Below are 19,298 nucleotides of genomic sequence, written 5' to 3' on the forward strand. Positions count from 1 at the left end.
CATTTGAGGTTCCTTTTTTTGTCGTTATTGGTTTGCATAGTTCCTGCTTGTTAAACAGCATGAGTGCAAGGAATGGAATTTTTCTCCTTACCAATACTTTGGAATAACTACACTTATCCCAAGTGTATTTTAGATCCATATATATTAAATTTGGACCAGCCTCAGGCATTTTCTTTCCCAACTGATCAAATAATATTTTTCCTTTCAGGAAACAAGTTCCAGTTGCCTTGAGCTCTTGTCACAGAGGCAGAGTCCATGTATATGAGGGAGTTCTGACTGAGAACAGTTTGACAGTACTAGACCAGGATCAGAAACTTCCTCATAATTTTGAAGCGTTTTTCTTAATTTTTCCTCACAGCATTCAAAACTTTTATCTCTACTTTTGGCCTGTATTTTCTGTGCTCAGGTGACCCTGCCTTTCTCTCCTGGTTTCCCTGAACTCTGTCAGTAATTCAGTGCAACAGCGATTCTCAAGTGGCAGCAGCTGTCATGAAATGTTGAGCTGCTGCCTGGCACACAGGAATGCAACCAAAACCTCCACTTGTTTCTTAAACCTTTATCAGCCCATTGAAGCAGGAGTGAGCACTGACCTAGAAAGGCGGCAGCTGCAGCTCTGGCCGTGGCTGAAGAGCCTCTTGGTGACCTACTTTGTCCCAGCCTGGAGCATCTTGCTGCACAAGGGTGGGTCCTTCCCAGGAAATTCATCAACAAATGCCTCTTGGCTGCTGAGGTTTCAGGGGAGGCTGCAACTGGAGGGGTTAAACAGCAGGCGCCGTGGGGTTCCTTTTTAGGAACCTTCCTGAAGCCCTCCTCTTTTACACCCAGCTGTTAGCCTGACCTTATCTCTGTAGTTACAGTGAGATACCTTGGACATGCACTTAGGAAGCCCCTGAAGGAATTGCCCAATGTAACCAGCACAGACCAGGTCAGAGAACTCTCTCCTGTAACTTTATTTTGGCTTAATTATCTTTCTTTGCTTTCCCATTTTGGCTTGTGTAGAGCAACAGTGACATCCATTGGCTTATTTGGTGAATCCAAAGTCCTTTACGCACGCCATGTGTTTACTCAAGGTGGAGGGCTGGACCAGAGTGTGTCTGAGAGATTATAAAACGCTGAATTCTCTGAATAATTGTTAGCACTGCAGAACCAACCCAGGTAGGGAAAAGTCAGAGCAAATTTGCTTCAGCGTATTCACTCATGATAATGTCTAAAATGTAAATCGCTACAATGAAAGTCTGTTCTATTTTAAAACTGCATCCTTTCTTGAAGACAAGAGGGCTTAGAAAACGAAGAAAATTAGTAGAGGTTGTGGGGGAGGCACTGAAGCCAGAGGGTTGTAAAAAAACGCAGTGAATGAAAGACCGAAAGTCTTTTGAAAAATAAAAAAAAAGAAACAAAACAAATGATTCATGTGAAAGGCTGATCTGGAGGATTCTCACTGCTTTCCAAAAAAGCCCACAAAAACAGTTCAATTTATTTTTAACCACGTGAGTGAATCAGTAGACGTTTCCTGCAGGTATTTCATTGAACAGAACCAGTGTCTGCAGTAAATTTTTGACCAGCTGTAGTTACAATCCCATTCCAAGGTCCAACGCCTTGACCTGGCAGGGAGTCCCTGTGAGAAGGAGGATTGAACTCCGAGCCCATTGGCCCAATTTTGTTGCTCCACAGCCCAGCACAGCTGTTGGGGGTTGTGTCTGCAGCCAGGTGCAGCTCGTCCTTGTGACTGGGACACCTGGGACTTGCAGAGGCAGCACGGGGATTTTCTCTTCCAGCACCACCAGAGACAGAGGAAAAAGGGAGTTATGGTGATTGTCACCATCTGATTCGGAGTCTGGCTCATGGCTCTTAATTAGAAATTAAATTGTTTGTGCTATGCAGAGCAGTCATAGCTGAGGGGAGCTACAGGTGCTCAGCAAAAGGTTTTCCATTCTATTCCATTCAGCACCTTGGAGCAGGCACCAGGTCCCAAGCACCTAAGAGGGATTTTCCCTTTATTTAGATTTTCATTTCCAATGGGAGAGCCCATGAAACATTCCCAGCTGATGCTCAGTGTACTGGGGAATTTCAGACTGCCCTTTGTGGATATGTGCACAACAGAGCAGAGGGGAAGTTCATGAAGAAGCTTTGCCTCTTATCCCTCCAGACTCCACCATGCTGGAAATGCTTTCATCCAGTTTATATGATTTTAGCCCTTAGAGTCTCTCTGCTTTATCTTCATATCCCATTGCTTGCCTTTGGCTGCCTCACAGCTTGAAGATGTTTCTTCTTGATATTTCAGACACTGACACCTCAGTCCAGCCAGTAGTCTCCCTTTGGAGACCCTCTCTTCTCCCTGCCTGCCTTTGGGGACTCCACTGTGGAGATTTGTTGATGCATTCCTTGCTTTCCCTCCTCCCTGTCAAGTGCTTCCGTGCCTCTCCATGGCTGCATGTCTGCAGCTAGTGCCAGGGCACTGTTGCTGTGCTTTCACGGGCTGAGAGAAGAGCACATAATTTCTTTTTAAAATCTCTCTTAGTCATTCGATGGCTGATCTCTCTCTCTCTCACAGCTGCTTTGCAGGTTTGCTCCACACAGCGTTTGGGTTTGCAGGGCCTGATCTTCCCAAGCCGTTACCAAATGCTGGAATTCCCCTGGGTGTTGACTTTTTGGTGCCTGTTGAGCTCCTTTTCTCATTCCTGCAGTCTGTGGTTTCACGGGGAGTGGCTGGCTGTCGGCTCAAGTTCCTTTGACTATCCTGTGTATACATTTTCCACCATCAGAGAGGGAGGCCGGCGGATAAAATCCCGCTGTTTGCGGATAACAACGGATAACATTGCTGTGCTAACAGACATTTGCATGGGAGATATGAAAACAGCCCCATTCATACCCTCCTGTGATGGTGCTGAGTCTTACAACTGCTTTGAAATTCGAGGTGAGCTGTTGCCCGGTTGCATAAGGCACCGGCTTTGCCATGGCTTCCCACAGGTGCACTGGACTTAACTACCCGTGGTCAGCCTGCCAGCAGCAGGAGGGTGAACACAGCCTTCCCACAAAGCTCCCGGCATCCCGGGGGCAGCTACAGACTGCTCATGGCTGCCTTGTCTGCAGATTTCCAAAGATGGAAGGGAAAACACTGGATTTGCACTCCAGAGCAGGCTTAAGCCCTGTTCTTACCCATACAGTGGGGATAGTTCAGCAAAACACCACAAAGGTCCGAATTCCTTTCGGTAAGGAATTCGCCAAAAAGGTGGGCTTCTTTCCAGAGGAAGTGCTGACATTGCACTGAAAACCAGAATCGCCCCAAAGTGCAGTTGCATGTCCAGAGACTGCACCGACCAGTTTGTCCCTGCGAGGCCAGCGTTCAGTCAGCCTTTCTGGTGAAGACAAACAGGGTTATCTCCTCGAGTGTGCTTGGAGCTGCCATGAAAGGGAGGCTTTCTTGCCCGTTTCCGAGAGGAGCCAGGGTTGATGCTCTCCTATCGCACCGGGACCTTGTTGTGCCTGTTTGTCCCCAGTTAATGACATCCGGTGCTGATCACTGGTGTCACAGTAGCTTCCAGCACTGCCCGCTCTGGTACTTGATCTTCCTTGTGCTGCTGCTCCAGATGCAGCAGATTTGAGGCAAGCTTTAATTTGGAAAATTCAGCCTGATCTGGGATCTTGCTGGGAGCTACTCTAAGACTTGCCCAGATGTCTGATGTGGCCCATTTCTCTGCTCTGCCAGGGTTATGGTGGGGCCAAGTCCCTGCCTTGGGCTTTCGTGGCTCTGCTGCAGCAAAGGAGAATGGCTCCCAGTGTTCCCTTGCTCTCACACACTGGAACTGTTTGCACATTTAGAGCAAGTAATGCTTTATTACTGTTTACATGAAAGGAGGAAGGCAAAATAAATTTTAAAAAAGGAGAGTGAGAACGTCTTGTGAAGCTGCTGTTCTCAGATCTCTCCGATAAGGACAGTTCCAAGTGCGTGAGAAGTTTCCTACTCCAAGATTTATTTACTTCTGAAAGAAAAGCCACCTTCATCTCATTATTTTATTTTCAATACAGGTTTTAATTTGGTGAGAAAATATCTTCCCCTTAAAGAACCTATTCTGCCTCATTAACTCCTATAAAAAGCACCCCCCCCAAGCTTGAAATGTTTAAAGAAGCATAAATTAAGGCCAAGTTTGCTGTTTGCTGCTTTAATCAACAAACAACCTTAAAAAGGACTCACAAAAGGTTCTGTAAACTAAATTTATTAGTGAGCAGGAAAAACAGGCCTTCAGCTGCAGCCTCCTCCCCTTCCCAACCCCGTGGATTTGGAGGGGGGTGGGTTTTTGGAGTCACTGGTTTTGTTTACAGCGTCTTACTCTCTTGGGCAGGTTGTTGTGGTCCCATGGATCTCTGTCAGACTTTTGTGATGTAGCTGAACTGAAGTGACTTGGGACAGTCTGTTAATTAGGTCTTCAAATCCTTCTCCCTTTTTTCTTTGCCATACAAATGTCCTTTTTTTCCTCTTTTTCCCCCTAAATCTTTTTGTCAGTAGCTCAGAAGGAAAGAGGGTTTTTTCACTGCCAGAGAAAAACGCTGTTCTCTCTGTCTTCCTTTTCACCTCTCTGGAATGTTGGAGGAAAATTGGATTCATATCTATTTTCTGCATTTCTCCTCTCCTTGGAATATTTAAAAAGCCTTCTACTATTTGCTTTTTATGCTATCATCATGATGTATTTCTCTCTTAGGGATATCCCCATGCACAGAAGCGTGCTCATAGTGACTGCAATACCAAGGGTCAAGTGAAAACTTAGGGGCATAGTCTGGAAAGTTTCAGTGCAGAGGACAGAATAGCTAAATAAAAACATTAGGAATTCACTTCCCTCAGTCAGCACTTGTAGATATGTGATTTCTTTCCAAATCCCCCTTAGAATTTCCTCATAGCAGTGAACTTCTGTAGAAATGTTATATCCAGACTCAGTTCAATCTTTAACTGATTTTTCATTGGATTTATTTGGGTGAAGTTTTTGTGAAGAAGTTTAATAATATGTTTTATTCATGACTGCAGGATTTGGACTTCCTCCCTTCTTAATTTTTTTTCACAGCTATCTTAAGTTTAGTCTGAGATGCAGTGTAAGAGAGCTCCAATAAAAATCCTTTTTGTTCACTGGAAAAAATGGCCTTGACCCATTAGAGAGCAATTTGATATTTATCTGAACACGTCCTCACCTTCCAGGAGTTAATTTGATATGGAGATGAGCCAAGACAGGGAGTTTCTCTGAACTTCTCCCAGCTTTATAGGCTTGGATTCAAAGAGTCCTGGCTCTGAACAACTCATGGTTCAAATTTTCCCAACCGAAAGGCAACTGGGCACGTTTTGGAAAACCGAATCTCCCTGGGAGTTCCCCCCTGATTGATGGCCCTGGCTCCAGCCCCTCTGTGCTCTCACTCTTCATGGTCTGTGGGCAGGTCAGCACTGCAAACACTCCTCAAAGGAAATCATCCTTCTTCAATGCAGCCCATGGTTTATCTCAACACCCAATTTCCTCTGTCCAGCCCACGCCTTCCCTTCCTCCCCCAGCAGACTTGACAAGGGTCTCACATTTCACACCAGCTGCCTGAGCAAATGCGGGAGGGGTCCTGCTGTGCTGCAGCCTGGCATGTGCGGTGCCCAGCAAGCCAGGGGCACAAGGAACAGCCACAGGACAGAGCTCCACTGGGGCTGTTTCACGTTGCCTTTTCATAGTTCAAGTAAGAGGTTTTCTCCATCTCTCTGAACCAGCCATATCCCAGCCCTGTGTCCAGCAGCTCATGTTGCCAGAAACAAGAAGCTGAGAAAACAGGGAAGTGTGAGATGAGAGGGAGCACAGGACTCCAGGACCATTCTTCCAGAGCCTTCACTGTGGGCATGAGGGGCTCCTCTCCCTCATAGCTTTATTTAAACAGGAAGAGAGAAGCTTCCTTGGTTATCCCATGCCCCCAGGAGCACGCTGTTCATTGGGCATGGCAGTACCGAGCATCCAGCTGCCAGGGAGCCAGGCAGGTGGAGAACCGGAACGCTGGAGGGGATTTTGTGATGACTAGAAAAAAACAAAAGAGAAAGGACTCCTGGATGAATGCCTGAGTCCCTTGGTTCCCCACAGCAGAGATATTCCTGTCATCTCTGGGAAGGGATGGGATGTGGATGTACATAATCCTATGGCATCTTCATCCACTCCCAAAAGCAAACAAAGACAGTGCCCATCACAGTGGTGTGTACACAGAGTTTTTAGGCTCTCTGTCCCTGTTCCAGCCCAGCTGGCAGGCTCTGGCGCTGATGGCAGCAGTGTGTACACTGCCTCTTCACTGTGACGTGGGAGCTGAAGTGAAACTACCTGCACGCTTTTGATCCAGCTGGGAAAGGGCAGGGAGATGGGCAAGGGCTTCACGGGACCTTCCAGACACCAACTCATATCCGTCTCTGCCACATTTCACTCCGCTTCCAATGCAACTTGCTGCAGCTCGGAGACACAGGCCGAGAATCCACCTGGGCACCAAAGGGTCCAGCCCTGATTTCTTTGGGTTTTCTGTAAGTCCAAGGACAGCCGTTTTCAAAGCAGTGAGAACACCGGCAGGACAGAGGAAAACTTAAAAAGACCTGTGATTGTTGAGGGAGACAATATGACCTCTGCTCTTGTACTTAGATAGGATTAAACTGCCATTGGAAGCAAACACCAAGAAAGAAACCAAAGTCCTTAAAAAAAAAAAAAAATCAAAACCAGCTCCCTGAGGCCTCCCCCTGGTTCTTACCCCTTGCAGGATATGATATTTAATACTGGTGTCACAAGAGTCACCCGGTGGAGAAATCCTGCTTAGTTAGAGACGTTATTTCTTTTTTTTTTTTTTTTTTTTTATGGAAGGGCTTTTCTTTCCAGAATAAGCACTGAAGGGCAGGTAGGCTTGTCCTGCTGGAAAAAGTTCTGGAGGTAGCTCAGTGGGAGCTGAGCTGTGCTGTCCCATACAGACATGCCATCTGGGGCTGCTCCACCTGAACAGGGAACAAACACTTTTACATTGAAGCAGGTTCAGGAGGGACTTGCACAAAGGCGAAGGTGTGACTGGGATGGGTTTAGCTGTGTAGGGCCAGTGCAGCATTCCAGCCAGGACACTGGCATGGGGTGAGCTGTGGACACTGAGCACCTCCAAGATGCGGTTGCCATCAGACAGAGCTCCCTGCAGCACCTCAGCTCCACGGTGTGGGTGTTTGGACCAACACCCGATCAGTCTGGAAGAGAGGCTGTGCTTGTTGCTCCAGGGCAGCACGGATGGAAGTTGTGTGGAAGGTTTCGTTTTGTCAGCAGTATGTGCTTGTTGTGGTCCCTCCCAGTGAATTCCCACTTGGATTAGCTGCCTCTCATCTGCCTCAGGGTGAGTCCCTGTGCTATGGTAAGTGCTGTCTTGCTTCAGTAAATAGTCCAAGGTTACGGGAAACCTCAGGTTTATGCTATGGGTGGTAATGTTTTTGTTGTTGTTTTTATCTCAGAAGGAGAAGCGTTCATGAGTTTTTATGATCACATCCTAAACCCGGACTTTGTTTCATTGCCTGGTAACGTCTGTGGCCCTGTTTGCCACTCGGTATCTTGCCAAATGTCTGGCCAAGATGCAAAGTACACTTAAAACACCAATAAAACCATCTGGAGTCATTTCATGGAGCAAATTATCACGGGTCCTTCTGGCTCCTAATGGAATGATCCTGAGCAGGTGACATACGCTGCACGTGCTGGTGTGGGAATATATAGTGTTCCATGTAGCTTTCCAGGCAGAGAGGGGAGCAATCAAGGCTTTGGGAGAGGTGATAGCAAAAGCCATGCAATGGGTGACACCTGCACAGAGGAGCTCTGCTGGCAGCAGGGTCACCCTGGCTGGTGGCTGCAGACACGGGCTCTTGAGCTGGATGATGGGTGTGCTCGGCTCGGTTCAGAAAGGGCCTCTTGCCCTGAAAGGGGACGGGAAGGCAGGCACCACCTGAGTCATCCTTATTACCAGGCTGTTCAATCCTGCTTCCCAAACCTGCCCTTTTGTGTCACAAGACAGTGATCTAGAGCTGTTGAAATTATTAACCCATCCTGATGACGCATCCCCTCAGGCACGTGCACGGGAGGGGTATGTTGTTGTCCCCGGTGGAAATCCGGCTGTGAGAGCTCAAAGCCATCGCAAGAACAGGTGTGTGACAGCACCCCAGCTTTTATACAGACAAGATATTCTCCCTAGGAAGCACAAGTGAAAAAAGCACGGAAAAAGGCCCTTAATCTGCTGAGAGAGGTGCCATCTCATGATGGGTTTCATCATTATGACTCAAAAGTAACGCTCACTACCTTTGTAACCTCACCTCTGGTGTTTTTTCTGCATCTTCCATGCTGGTTTATCACTATGATTTCTGCAGCTGATGAAGTATTAAACATTTCAGGCTGTTGATTTTGAGTGTGCCAGCAGGGAGAGAGACATGAACATGAAAACTAGCACTGGCTGAGCATAATTTCACCCGATACAGATGCACCCATTCAATATTTTAGTTAAGATGAGACCAACAGGAACCATTTTAAGCTAAGTCAGTATAAGATTATATATAAACAGAAGTAAAATTATCTATGTATAGCATGTGGTAGCTTAACAGCGGGTGAACAAATGGTTTCAGGGAGGCCAGTGCTTCTTGTGAAGAGCATGCTGGGAGTGGGATTCCTTCCTGCCCAGATTAAGATCCCATCCCTTTCCCTCACTATAAAATAGCAGTCTCTTTCTATATAAAATAAATATAGGGGTATTTTGGGGTGATGTTTGGATATTCCTGGATAAAAGATCCATTATGGGCCGGATACTTACATCATGAAGAGCAACTTTTCTAGCAGGTCCTTCAGTCATCTCTTTGGGTTCAAAAGGTATTTTCTCTTCTTTACATTCCCCACTTGCCATCTTCATTCTGCAGGGCTCTCTGATGCTGCCAGCAGCTTGCAGAGGAGTTTGAGTTCAGGGGTTGTTCAGGAACAGGTGCTGTATTTGCATTCTCGTGCAAATCCAAAAAGCAGTTGAACATGGAGCCACCCTTTGAGAGAAAACAGCTACCAGATAAAAACAAAACAAAACAAAACAAAACCCAGGAGTCTTAAAGGAGGATACAGAGCAGAAAGGGAGAGGCAGGTGTTTTGCATGAAAGGGCAGGAAAGGATGGCAAGTGGCAGGGTGGGAAAGCAGAAGCCGATTTCATTTCACCTGCAAAATCTGTCACCACTGGAAATGGGAAAATGAAATCCTGCATTCTTCAGTCAGGCAGGAACACTTCCACACCACCAGGTCTGGCCACTTTAATTCCTAGGCACAAACCAGCTTGGCTCTGTCATAGCACTGTGCTTGTTTCATTCCAGCCGAAAGCAGAGCATTAGAAGTACAAATTCTTGCTTGAAACGTGAACTCTTTCCCTTGTGTAACACAAATCATTGTGAAGTGTGAAGGGTTTCCTTTAGTTTTTCACAATACGACAAGTGGAAAGGGTTTATTTATCTTGTCTCTGCCTGTCATCTTCCTTTGTGAGACACAACAGTTCGGCTTCATGTGGTTTTTAAATTAATTTAATATAGCTTATTTGCTGATTAAATGTCCTGTGTGGAACTAACCTAGCAGGTGACAGCAGATGTTGTTAAAGCCACCAGAGCAGTAACGTGGCTTTGCTGTGGCCCGTGACACTCGGTCCCGAGACAGGACCTCGGCGGGATCAGCGGGCAGTCGGAAGCATCCGCAGCGGCCTCTGATTTATGGGAAGGTGCGACTGGACTTTTACAGGGACAGGGGAAGAACGGCAGGGCTTTGGAGAGAGTCCAGTTCTCTGAGGTCTGCGCCCGACGGGAGCTCGGGCGTTGTTCTCGCTGGTGGTGCGGGGATGGACATGCGGCGGCCGGGCTGTGGCGGGCTCCGGGAGCTCGCAGGGGGCTCCGGGCTGCAGCCGCCGTGCCGGGGGGGCTCCCCCGGTGCGGGGCGGTGCCGGGGGCGGGCTGCGCGCCGCGGCACCTGCCGGGGGCGGCCGGAGGCGCCGCCGGGCTCCGGCGCCCTCGCTCGGCGCGGCTGTGAGCGCGGAGCCGTCCGCGCCCCGGGGCACGGTGAGTGCAGCGCGGCTCGGGAGCGGGGAATGCGCGGGCAGCGGGGAGACGCGCGGGAAGCGGGAGTGCGCGGAGAACGGGGCTGTGCGGGAGCGAGGGATGAGCGGGGAGCAGGGATGCGCGGCGAGCGCGGTGCTGGAGGCGGCGGGGTGGACGAGACCCGGCGTGAGGGGCTGCCTGGGGTGCGGGGCGGCCGCGCTCCTTCTCCAGAGGCCGGGAAGGGCGTGCTAACAAAAGGCGGCGGCCCCGCAGTCCGGACGGCACCGGCGGTGTCTCCCGAAGAAGGGCGCCAGCCCCCTCTCCTTCCAACTGCTGTTTTCTTGTTCGGTGTTTTCGGGACCTCTGGATGCTGGGAAGAAGCAGTCGGGGAAGGAAGCGGTGTAGGATGAGACCCCGCCGTGCCGCGCTTCCCCCTGTCCCTATGTGAAACGCATTATTCGGAGGGGTTCTCCAGGTGGGAGTTAAACGCCGTCGTTGTGCTGATGGCACGGACACGTCCGGGACTGCATCATCCGCTGTCCGGCTGCAGCTGGGCAAGAGCTGCGGGGCTCGAGGGTCCCTTTACTGCTCCTTCTCTGGAGGCAATTGCCGGGCATCAGAGCAGTGAGAGGTTTCGAGTGCGCTCTCCCTGTGATACATGTTTTAGTAGGCAGTGTAGTGTTCCTGCAGTGAGTTCTGCTGGCAGGCACCTTGCAACGAGATACTGGGACAGAAGCTGAGAAGTTTTATCACCTGGTTGGAGTGACCCACAGACTCCCTAAAATGGCTAAGAAAAGAATTATATTCAAATGTAACACTATTAGCCTGTATTTTTCTTTGTAAATTTGGGATGAATGTGGCCCACAGACCTCGTTTGCCTTCACTCCCACTTTCTCCCCTTCTTCTTCTGCCCCCAAGGTCCAAAGGTCTGCTTTTCTCATTCCCTGCTGTAATGCCTTTTAAACCCTGATCTCTGCATGTTCTTCTGCCTAAAAAACCCAGCCTTAAATTTAGTTGATGTTAGGTGCCACCAGCAGCACCCATTGAAACACATTCATTTCTCATCCCAGCCTGAGCCCTCTTTAGCCCAGTCAGCAGGGGGGTGAAGCTCAACAGCTCCCTGTGTTTGCTCTGCCGTGGGGGCCTGACTTTGCTCCTGCAAGGTGCTTGCCCAGATTTTCCTCGGTACCCGCAGAAACAACAGTAGGGAAAAATCAATGCCCTAAAACTCCTTTGACTAAGAGAGGTGAAGTCCAGGCCAGCCTACAGCTGGGAGAGGGAGGGGTGCCCTGCACGTCCATAATACGGGGATTTAGAGGATTGAGGGCTTGTTGGCCCACATTAAATGGTGCTTGGCACCTTCTTTAATCGAAGAGGGAAGTTCAGTTCAACTGAAATCAGGATTACTGTAAATTTTAAGGGAAAGTTCATGTAATAATCACAGAGGCTTATCTTCCAGAGGTCAGCAGGCCAGAAGTTTAACTATAAAACATTGCTCAAAAGGCAATAACGATGTACTGGGCCAGCTGCAGCCTACTTGGCATTGCTCTGCAGAGAAGGCTGCTGCTGTGGCACGTGGGAGCCCTGCCTCTGGGAGACGGGCAAACTGTGGTCCTGCAGCAGCCAGGAGCCTCCACAAATGCCCCTGTGTTCAGGAGGCCTGAACAGATTTTTTAATGAGAATAAAAGCAGGGTGATGTAGAGCATTTCTCCCTCTATAGAGTATCCTAGCTCTTGGCAGCAGTGGGAGAAAAGCTGGGCTCTCACAGGAGGATGCAGCTGACAGCGGTGAGCAGATGGACTTGGGAAGGCTGCTGAGGGAAGACCAGTGATGGGGAAAACATCCTTCCTGCCTTTGTTTAGTTAGGGAGGACCCTTCTTTTAATGGTCAGCCCTCTGGGTGAGCAACCATCCTTTACTTAGTGTTTGCAGAGCAGCTGGTGCAGTGGGGCATGGTCCATCCCATCCCTGGGCTTCTTCACCACAGCAGAAGTGTAAGTAAATAAATAAGGAGGATATGACATCAAACAGGGTGTTTTATAATGTCCTGTGTGATTTCCACTTGGCTAACATTTATTCAGGCCCAGAGTGACTGTGGCTGGCGCTGGCAAGCTGCTGGACTTTAATGGATGTGGAAGTAGAGAATGGCTCATGGTCAGCAGGATCAGGCTATAGCCACTCTACTCAGTATCTCAAGGTGCACACTACTCAGGTGCTCAACGGTGGAAAAGAAAACCTGTGTGTTTGAAACCCTGATTTAGAAGGTTGTTCCCCAGTTTAACTGGAATGAAAAGCTTGGCCACCCTTGATGTGCTGCATTGCTGCATGCTTGCCTCTGTTGAGATGAGAGCCGCTTCCCCAAACCTTTACATTCAAGTTGCACCAGGGCTCAAATTAGTGGCAATGTCCTTGGGTTTAAAGAAGTATGAGGAATTTCAGTCATCAGGGAAGGGGATTGGGTGAGTTTTTGATGTAGCAGTAACTGCTGTATTGGCTCAGTTTTAGAGGTTGGGATCAGAAGGGTAAATTTATGCCTTTGAAAGAGGAATTTGATGGAAACGAAACCAGCCCACTTCACCCTGATTAGATTTCATCATGTTGTGCCTTCAAAATGCCTTCAGCAGCCTGGCAACAAGGGCAGAGATTTGAGAAACATCCAAAAGTTAAAAGGACACAGTTCCTATGGATTATCAGCATGTCTGTTATTAAAAAAAAAAAAATAAAAAAAACCTCATCTTTTCTATTCTTTCAGCAACTTAAAACGGTGTTGAAGAAAAGTATTCAGGGAGACAATAAAAATAGCCAGGCCAAGTGCTCTCCAGCAGTGGCCTGATCCTGTCTCGTGTGCTGCGGAGGGCACGGATTCCTTTGTAGTTACAAACGGGCTCCGGGCTGGAGACAGCCTCCATTTCAGCCTAATTTAAGCAAAGTACGTGATGATTACTGGTGCCCAGTACAGTTATGGTGGGAACAGGGCCCCCTTGCACGATGGCTGCATCCTCGTCATGCTATGGCAGCTTAAATTTCCTAGGGTAGATGGGAGCATATATGTGCTATAGTGAGGCAGAGCTGAAAAAACTCAGCTACAGCCCTGATGGAAATATCAAGCCTGGAGTATGTTTGTCCAGTACTGTGTTTTCCCATCCAGGCTAGGGAGAAGTAAATGGCATATACCACCCCCCAGGGGCAGGAATGATCTGCAGGGAGGAGAAGCTGGGATATTTGAAGTGACTCTTGCAGCCAAGGAGTTTGCCTTGTGAAATCATGGTTTGATTTGTTTGTCTTCCTGTGCAGACATTGTTTGCCTGGGAGCCCACTCACTCCGTGCTGTGTTTAATTCCCTGCAGGCCAGACCTTGGGACAGATCTGGTCTGTGTTGGGGAGGGAGTGCTTAAGCCAGGCCAGAGAGAGGTGTGTGTTGAGAGGTGGATTGAAAGGGATTTTATGTGGCCCAGTGGCTCTGTTGTGAAGGATGCCAAACCCCCAGGGTAGAAACTGAGGGCTATCACCCTTGAAGCAAAAAGGGAGCTTAGTTTCTAAGCAGCTACTGAGTTTACTACCTTGTTTCTGTCAAAGGTTTGCAGGGGTGATACTGATTAATGTCATGTCCTTTCCCCAAGTCTGTCTATTCCCTTCCTCTTCCATCTCACCAGGCTCAGCCTGACACTGTTTATTAAGCCACTTGTCTCTGATTTGTGAGGAATAAATATTGACACTGATGGCGCCTTAATATGATATGGGTTTGCTGCTTTCTCTCTGAAGAAGTTTGGCACTTGCGACTCAATTTGTGTTTGGGACCGGCTCCGCCAAGGTTCCATTTTGGGAGGGGTGTTGGTAACATGCTGCGTAGGAGGAGAGGCTGGGAGTGGGGATACGTATTGCTGCCCTTTTTCCTATTGAGATGCAGAGATTTCCAGGCTGTGACTCCGAATCACTGCATGTCCCTAGCAAAGGTGTGGCTTCCTTTGAGAGGGTGCTGCTGTTCCCACTGGGGAAGAAGAGTTTTTGATGTCTTGTTAACCTATAACTGCTGTGAATGCCTCAGGTCAGACTGCCACTTGGCAGTGCTGTGGGTGCTCCTCTCCTCCCTGCTTCCTTAATGTGCTTGGGGGCGGCTGCTCCAAGGAAATGCAGCTCAAGCTGTTTCAGAGTGTTTTGGGTGGATTTTTAAGATGTGTCTGAAGTGAGGAAAGTCCCATTAAAACCTGATAGGCATTTAGGCTAAGTGGGGTTTTCTGGGTTTCCCAGGAGCTGTGAGAGGTTTTACGTCTATGGAGCAGCACCTTCATGTTCCTGGAAACGCAGGAGGATCCCTAAGCTCTAGTGGAATTTCTCTCCACTCTTCCGGGGAGTGCTTCACCTCAGTGGTACTGGAGGGCAGCATCACTGGAAAAGCCCCAGCCTCACCCAGGTGAGATTCCCACAGCCTCTGCAGGTGCTAATTCAGCCCTGCTGCGCTTGCAAAGAACATCCCAAGACTCAGCCTCAGATCTTGTTTCGAGCCCAAGGAATGGTTTGGGTCTAGACTCAGGATCATCAGACCAAATCACAGTGGACATGGTGATGGGGAAGAGTTTTCCTGCTGGCAGGGCACATGGAAGAGGTCCCACACCCAGGGCTGTGTCCAGGAAAGATACTAGTGGTATCTCCTCAGCAGAAGGATGGCAGATGACTCCTAAGGCTGCCAAAATGGTTCCCTGCTGGGGGGAGTGGAGGGAGGAAGGCCAGTTGTCCCTTTCAGGGGGTTTGTGTGGGAACAGTGGGGATGCACTGAGGCACAGGACCAGGTGAGAGGGGCCAAGGATTCCTCTCTCATCTCATGTTCCTTGTCATGGTTGCAGCCCTCATTCTTTTCCAGGCTTATCTCTGCTGGACTGTCAGATGCTAAAAATATTTTGAGTGATAAACAGATATTTATTAGCATAGCAGCCAGCATTTCTTTCACTTGCCTTGGGCTCTCTCACTGAGCTGGCCAAGTCCTCATCTCCTCACTCAATCTATCATCACTTTTCACTTGGGCAGATCTCTTGCTGAAATCCCCAGGAAGTAAATGGAATGCTGTGTTGAGTAAGGTGTTCAGGAATTTGTCCAGGAAGAGGTTGGTGTGTGGGACAGAGAAGCAGCTCATAAGGAGCAGCTCGTATTCTGGGGATTAGGCATTGCTACACTTTTAAAGGTGATTTAGACCTGTACACTCCACCCATCAAGAAACTGCAATTAAAATCTGGAATACCAGGAAGCACTGCAAATAATCAGGTTAGAGAGAACTGAGAGACAGCTCAGCTGCTGCTGAGTTCCTGGTGCTGAGTGTCCTCTGTGCCTCTGATAAATGTGAGTACGAGGCATTCTTCTGCCTCCTCTGAAGAGATGCTCAGATTGTTACTCCATTAGCACAAATCACTGAGACCAGTTTTCAGAAAGCAGCTGAGCCACTGTTGCAGCACTTTGGTAACATCCATGTTGCCATAGGAGACCTGCTGCGCTAGAATTTCAGGGTGTGTTCCTTAAAGGTGCAAGGTGTCACCAGTGCAGGTGAGGAAGAGAGATCCAGCTGTGCTGGCGGAAGAGATTAACGCCCCACTTGCTCATGGTGCCAGAGACCTCATCCATCTGCCACTGGAACAGCTCCTGTAAGCACTCCCTTAGTCTTTAACTTTAAACCCTTTAAATTGTTGGTCTGAACTGACCTAGTTTGGTTTGTATGAGACATATTAGGAGCTGCACCAGCAGATGCAGCCTGGTCCCAGCTCCAAGCTGCTGGCGGGAAAGTTTCCCAGTGAAGGCTGGGCTTGCCTTTCAGGTGTCAGGTCTGCACACTATGGCCAGGTCCCAGGGGGGACACATCTTGCCTGACATTCAGACCCCCCCTAGGATGGTCCTTTTGTAGGTGGAAAACATCGCTGTTCTGAAGGGTGAGTGTAAAAAGAGTAACCGTGGGGAAATACCTTCTGCTGATTGCATCTCTTGCTGTGAATGTAACTCTTCTTTCAGGAGTATGACTTTTCCTTCCTCCTTGTGGCTGCTTGTGTGTGTATTGTAAGAGAAGTTTAATGTTATCATTTATCAGGAGTACTTTAGATCCACACAACTCAGTGTGGGGATACCCCAGAAGCTGTCAGGGTGCTGATCTACCTGTGTGTGGTGGCCTTGGCCCTTACAGGGACCACATTAAAGAGCTTCCTGCTTCCCTGAGCACTGCCGTGCATCTTCTTCATCTCAGGCACCTCTGCCCGACAGATCTGATGCACAGCAGAGAGAGCCAAACCCAATGTTTTATTGCCAGCTCAGAAGGATTGTTCCTTACAGCCTCTTGGTCCTGAACAGCCCGTGAGGAGAGGGGATGCTCTGATTCCCCAAGCTGATCCTGCAGTGTCCCCAAAGGCATCTCTGAAAAACCTCAAGAGATGCTCAGTAATGGTCAGGAGCAAGTCGATAGGATAGTCCTGTTAATTGTGGGGTAGAAAAGACTGAAACTGTCATTTCTCTGTGGTTTTACAATAAGTAGGTAGATCTGTTTTTGAGAGTGTTAAAGCTCTCTGAGCACAAGGTGCAGGAAAGAATTTAGTGTGCAGGTAGAGGTGGGGTGCAGGTTGGATTGCACACCACTTTTTTGACAGACCACGAGAGTTGTCACCTCTCAGTTGTCTCCTCCTGAGAAGGTGAGATCTCCCTGAGCAGGCAAAGTGCCGCTCAAGTCAGTACTGCTTTAGACTCCTTTGCTTTCATTGAACTTCATCCCGAATTAGAGCTTCAGAGAATTAAGCTATAGTCGTAGGTAGATCTGGGCCAGACCTGCACACAGCGCACTTTGGGAACAGGCTCTCTGGGTGGTACTGGGGCACAAACAGCAAGCTGTGATAGAGTATAACCATAAACCGCTATTACAAAAAGCCAGGAATTCACTAGGGATAAAAGCTAAATCCTGAGCCCTACAGGTTCTTCCTTCCAGCCAGAATCCAGGGAGCTCTGCGCTCCAGTGCCTGCTGGGCAGCACAAGAAAGGACTGTGGGCTGCGGGGATGTGTGCCCAGCTGCCTCCGAGGGCCAACTGCTCATGCAAAGCAGGGAAGGCCCCCAATTCAGCAGAAAGCATAGATTTAGGGTGCCTTTAAAAGGGTGGCAGTCTCCGGGTCGAGGTCTGGGTGCAGTGGAATGCTTATTGTCAAAGCTAAAGACCAAAGGGAACCCTGCATATTGTGGGCTCAAATGCAGCTGGCACGAACCAAAAATGTGCATGTGAGTGCCTTTCTAAGTACCCAGTAATCCTCCAGGGCAAAATGGGGATTAGGGCTCTCTCCCAGACAAAGAGGGAGTTCATTTTCTCAAAGATCCTTGGCCAATGAAGTGAGGAACCCAAATGAATGCCAGGGCTCCTTTCAGCTCTCTGCTTGCAAACAGGTACAGCGCGGGAGCAGCTGGTTTGTGTGGGGCTGTGCAAACACAGCGCGGCCAGATTGTGGGATTGAGGTCAGGTCAGCTAAAACCTATCCAGTCCCAGAAAAAAGGGGAAGCCAGAAAAACCCTGGACAAGTAGGACTAGACAGTGTTGCACAGGGAAAACGTGGTCTCCTTTCTCCAGATTTTTTTCTCAGTGGACCTGAAGGTCAGCGCTCAATTGAGGTTGTTTAAGTTGGAGTTGCCTGAGTGAAGAGCCCTCTGAGAAGGAAAGCTGTGAGTCTGGATTAATTCCAGGTGACTTCTCAGCCTCTATTGCTTTGCCCTGAAATTCTGCGTGCTCGGAATCTCCATGTAGGAGGCATTAAACTGAAAGTGATGGGTGCCTGAATGGGGGATGTATCCATGTAAAATACACCATCCTGTGATTTCTTTAATTTGCCTTCAAGCAATGGCCTGTGCAGGTAGAAAAACACAAACCCCTCTGCACTGTTCCTGGAAAAATTCTTCTTTTCCCTTTTGAGGATTGGCTTATGGCACAAAGATCGGCTCTAGTAATCCTGTTTTACCAGATATCACGGTGGATGTGCCTGTGATGTGTACAGAAAATGTGCAATAAGTAGTCCTGTTTCTTAGAAGCAGCAGCCAGCAGCACCGTGAATGTGTGTTTTTTTTAATTCCCTGAGCTTTACGGATCCATCTGAATCCTAGACATGGATATTATTGTTTCTGCTTGAGAACTGGGATCTTGCTGCAGATCTCGGGGAAGAATGCCTAATTCAGTCCCAAGATTCATGTGCTCAACTGGCCTTATTGTGATTTCAAAATCACTCTCACTCTGCTTAGGATGAAAATATGTTTCCAGGAGTTACACATGTGGAGCCTGTTGCATTTTGGATTCATAAAACCAGCCTTGAATTCTTCACGTACCTTGCTAAGACTGTAGCGTTAAACCTGGCTGTGTCCGATCTCAGGTGAATGTCCTAAGTCACAAGCTAGAGGTTTTACCCGAGGAATGAGACTTTTTCTGGCAAAAGTTTTACAGGTTATTACTGTGAGCGCTTTTGGTGCAATTTATAATTTTTTTCTTATGAAAAGCTGTTTTGTCCACGTGTTTCCACGTGGTCTTGGCTCTTGGTGTGGTTCGGGGGTCCCGTGAGCACAGTCACAAATCTGTGCAGGCCTTGCTGCTACCGGGAGGGCTCCTGGGCCTTTTGCTCTGACACACGGGGCACTTCCAGTGCAGCTAAAGGAGATTCTGGGAGCGTGACAGAGATGTGGATTACAGGCTATTTCTGGACCAGCCACAGGAGGTAACAAAATAAGAAATACGTAAGCAATCCAGTCTTTTGACTTCAGGCGGAGCGGGAGGATCTGCCAAGCAGGATGGCCACAGCCAAGGTTGGTGCCTGGGATGAATGTGGTCTCTCCCTCCCTCTGCATCCCTCTCCCTGACAGCATGGAGGAGACAGGAGGGCTTGCTCTTTGCCGGGGGATGGGGGCGTTTGCATTCCTTGGAGATGTAATTCCGACTCATCAGCTGCTGAGAGCTTGCCTGCGGGATGAGGATAGCCAGAGGTGAAGCTGCCCGGCTCTCCTTATGTCACTGGGCTGAGCTGGGGATCTCAGGCTGCCCTGTGACATTGTGTAACGTGGGGTGCTATGAGGACAAACCACCAGCGTTAACTCCTCTGGCACCTTCCTGCCTGTCGGAGCCCAGGTGGCTTTGTTGCTGCTTCTCCGTATTTTTGTGTCTGTGATGTGCTGTTGGCTGTTTTTGTAGTGGAGGGGGGTTTCCTCTTAGGTTCTGATTGAAGACAAAGGGAAAAATATCACAAAATGCCTACAA

The 19,298-nt window shown here is 48.7% G+C and overlaps 1 protein-coding gene across 5 annotated transcripts in view; it reads left to right on the forward strand.

Moving 5' to 3' along the window:
* SHROOM3 (shroom family member 3) overlaps positions 1-19,298 on the forward strand; it is a 69,567-nt gene that overhangs the window by 20,574 nt on the left and 29,695 nt on the right. The window contains exon 1 of one of the 5 annotated variants that reach the window (XM_040064010.2): positions 10,018-10,076. The exons of 3 other annotated variants lie outside the window; for them this stretch is intronic. The gene's annotated coding sequence lies outside the window, so the exon portion shown is untranslated. Of the gene's footprint in view, positions 1-10,017; positions 10,077-14,367; positions 14,467-19,298 lie in introns of those variants that run through there. One more of the 5 variants, XM_040064014.2, reaches the window with a different exon arrangement.

Source organism: Hirundo rustica, chromosome 5, assembly GCF_015227805.2.
Source record: "Hirundo rustica isolate bHirRus1 chromosome 5, bHirRus1.pri.v3, whole genome shotgun sequence".
Classification (NCBI taxonomy): Eukaryota; Metazoa; Chordata; class Aves; order Passeriformes; family Hirundinidae; genus Hirundo; species Hirundo rustica.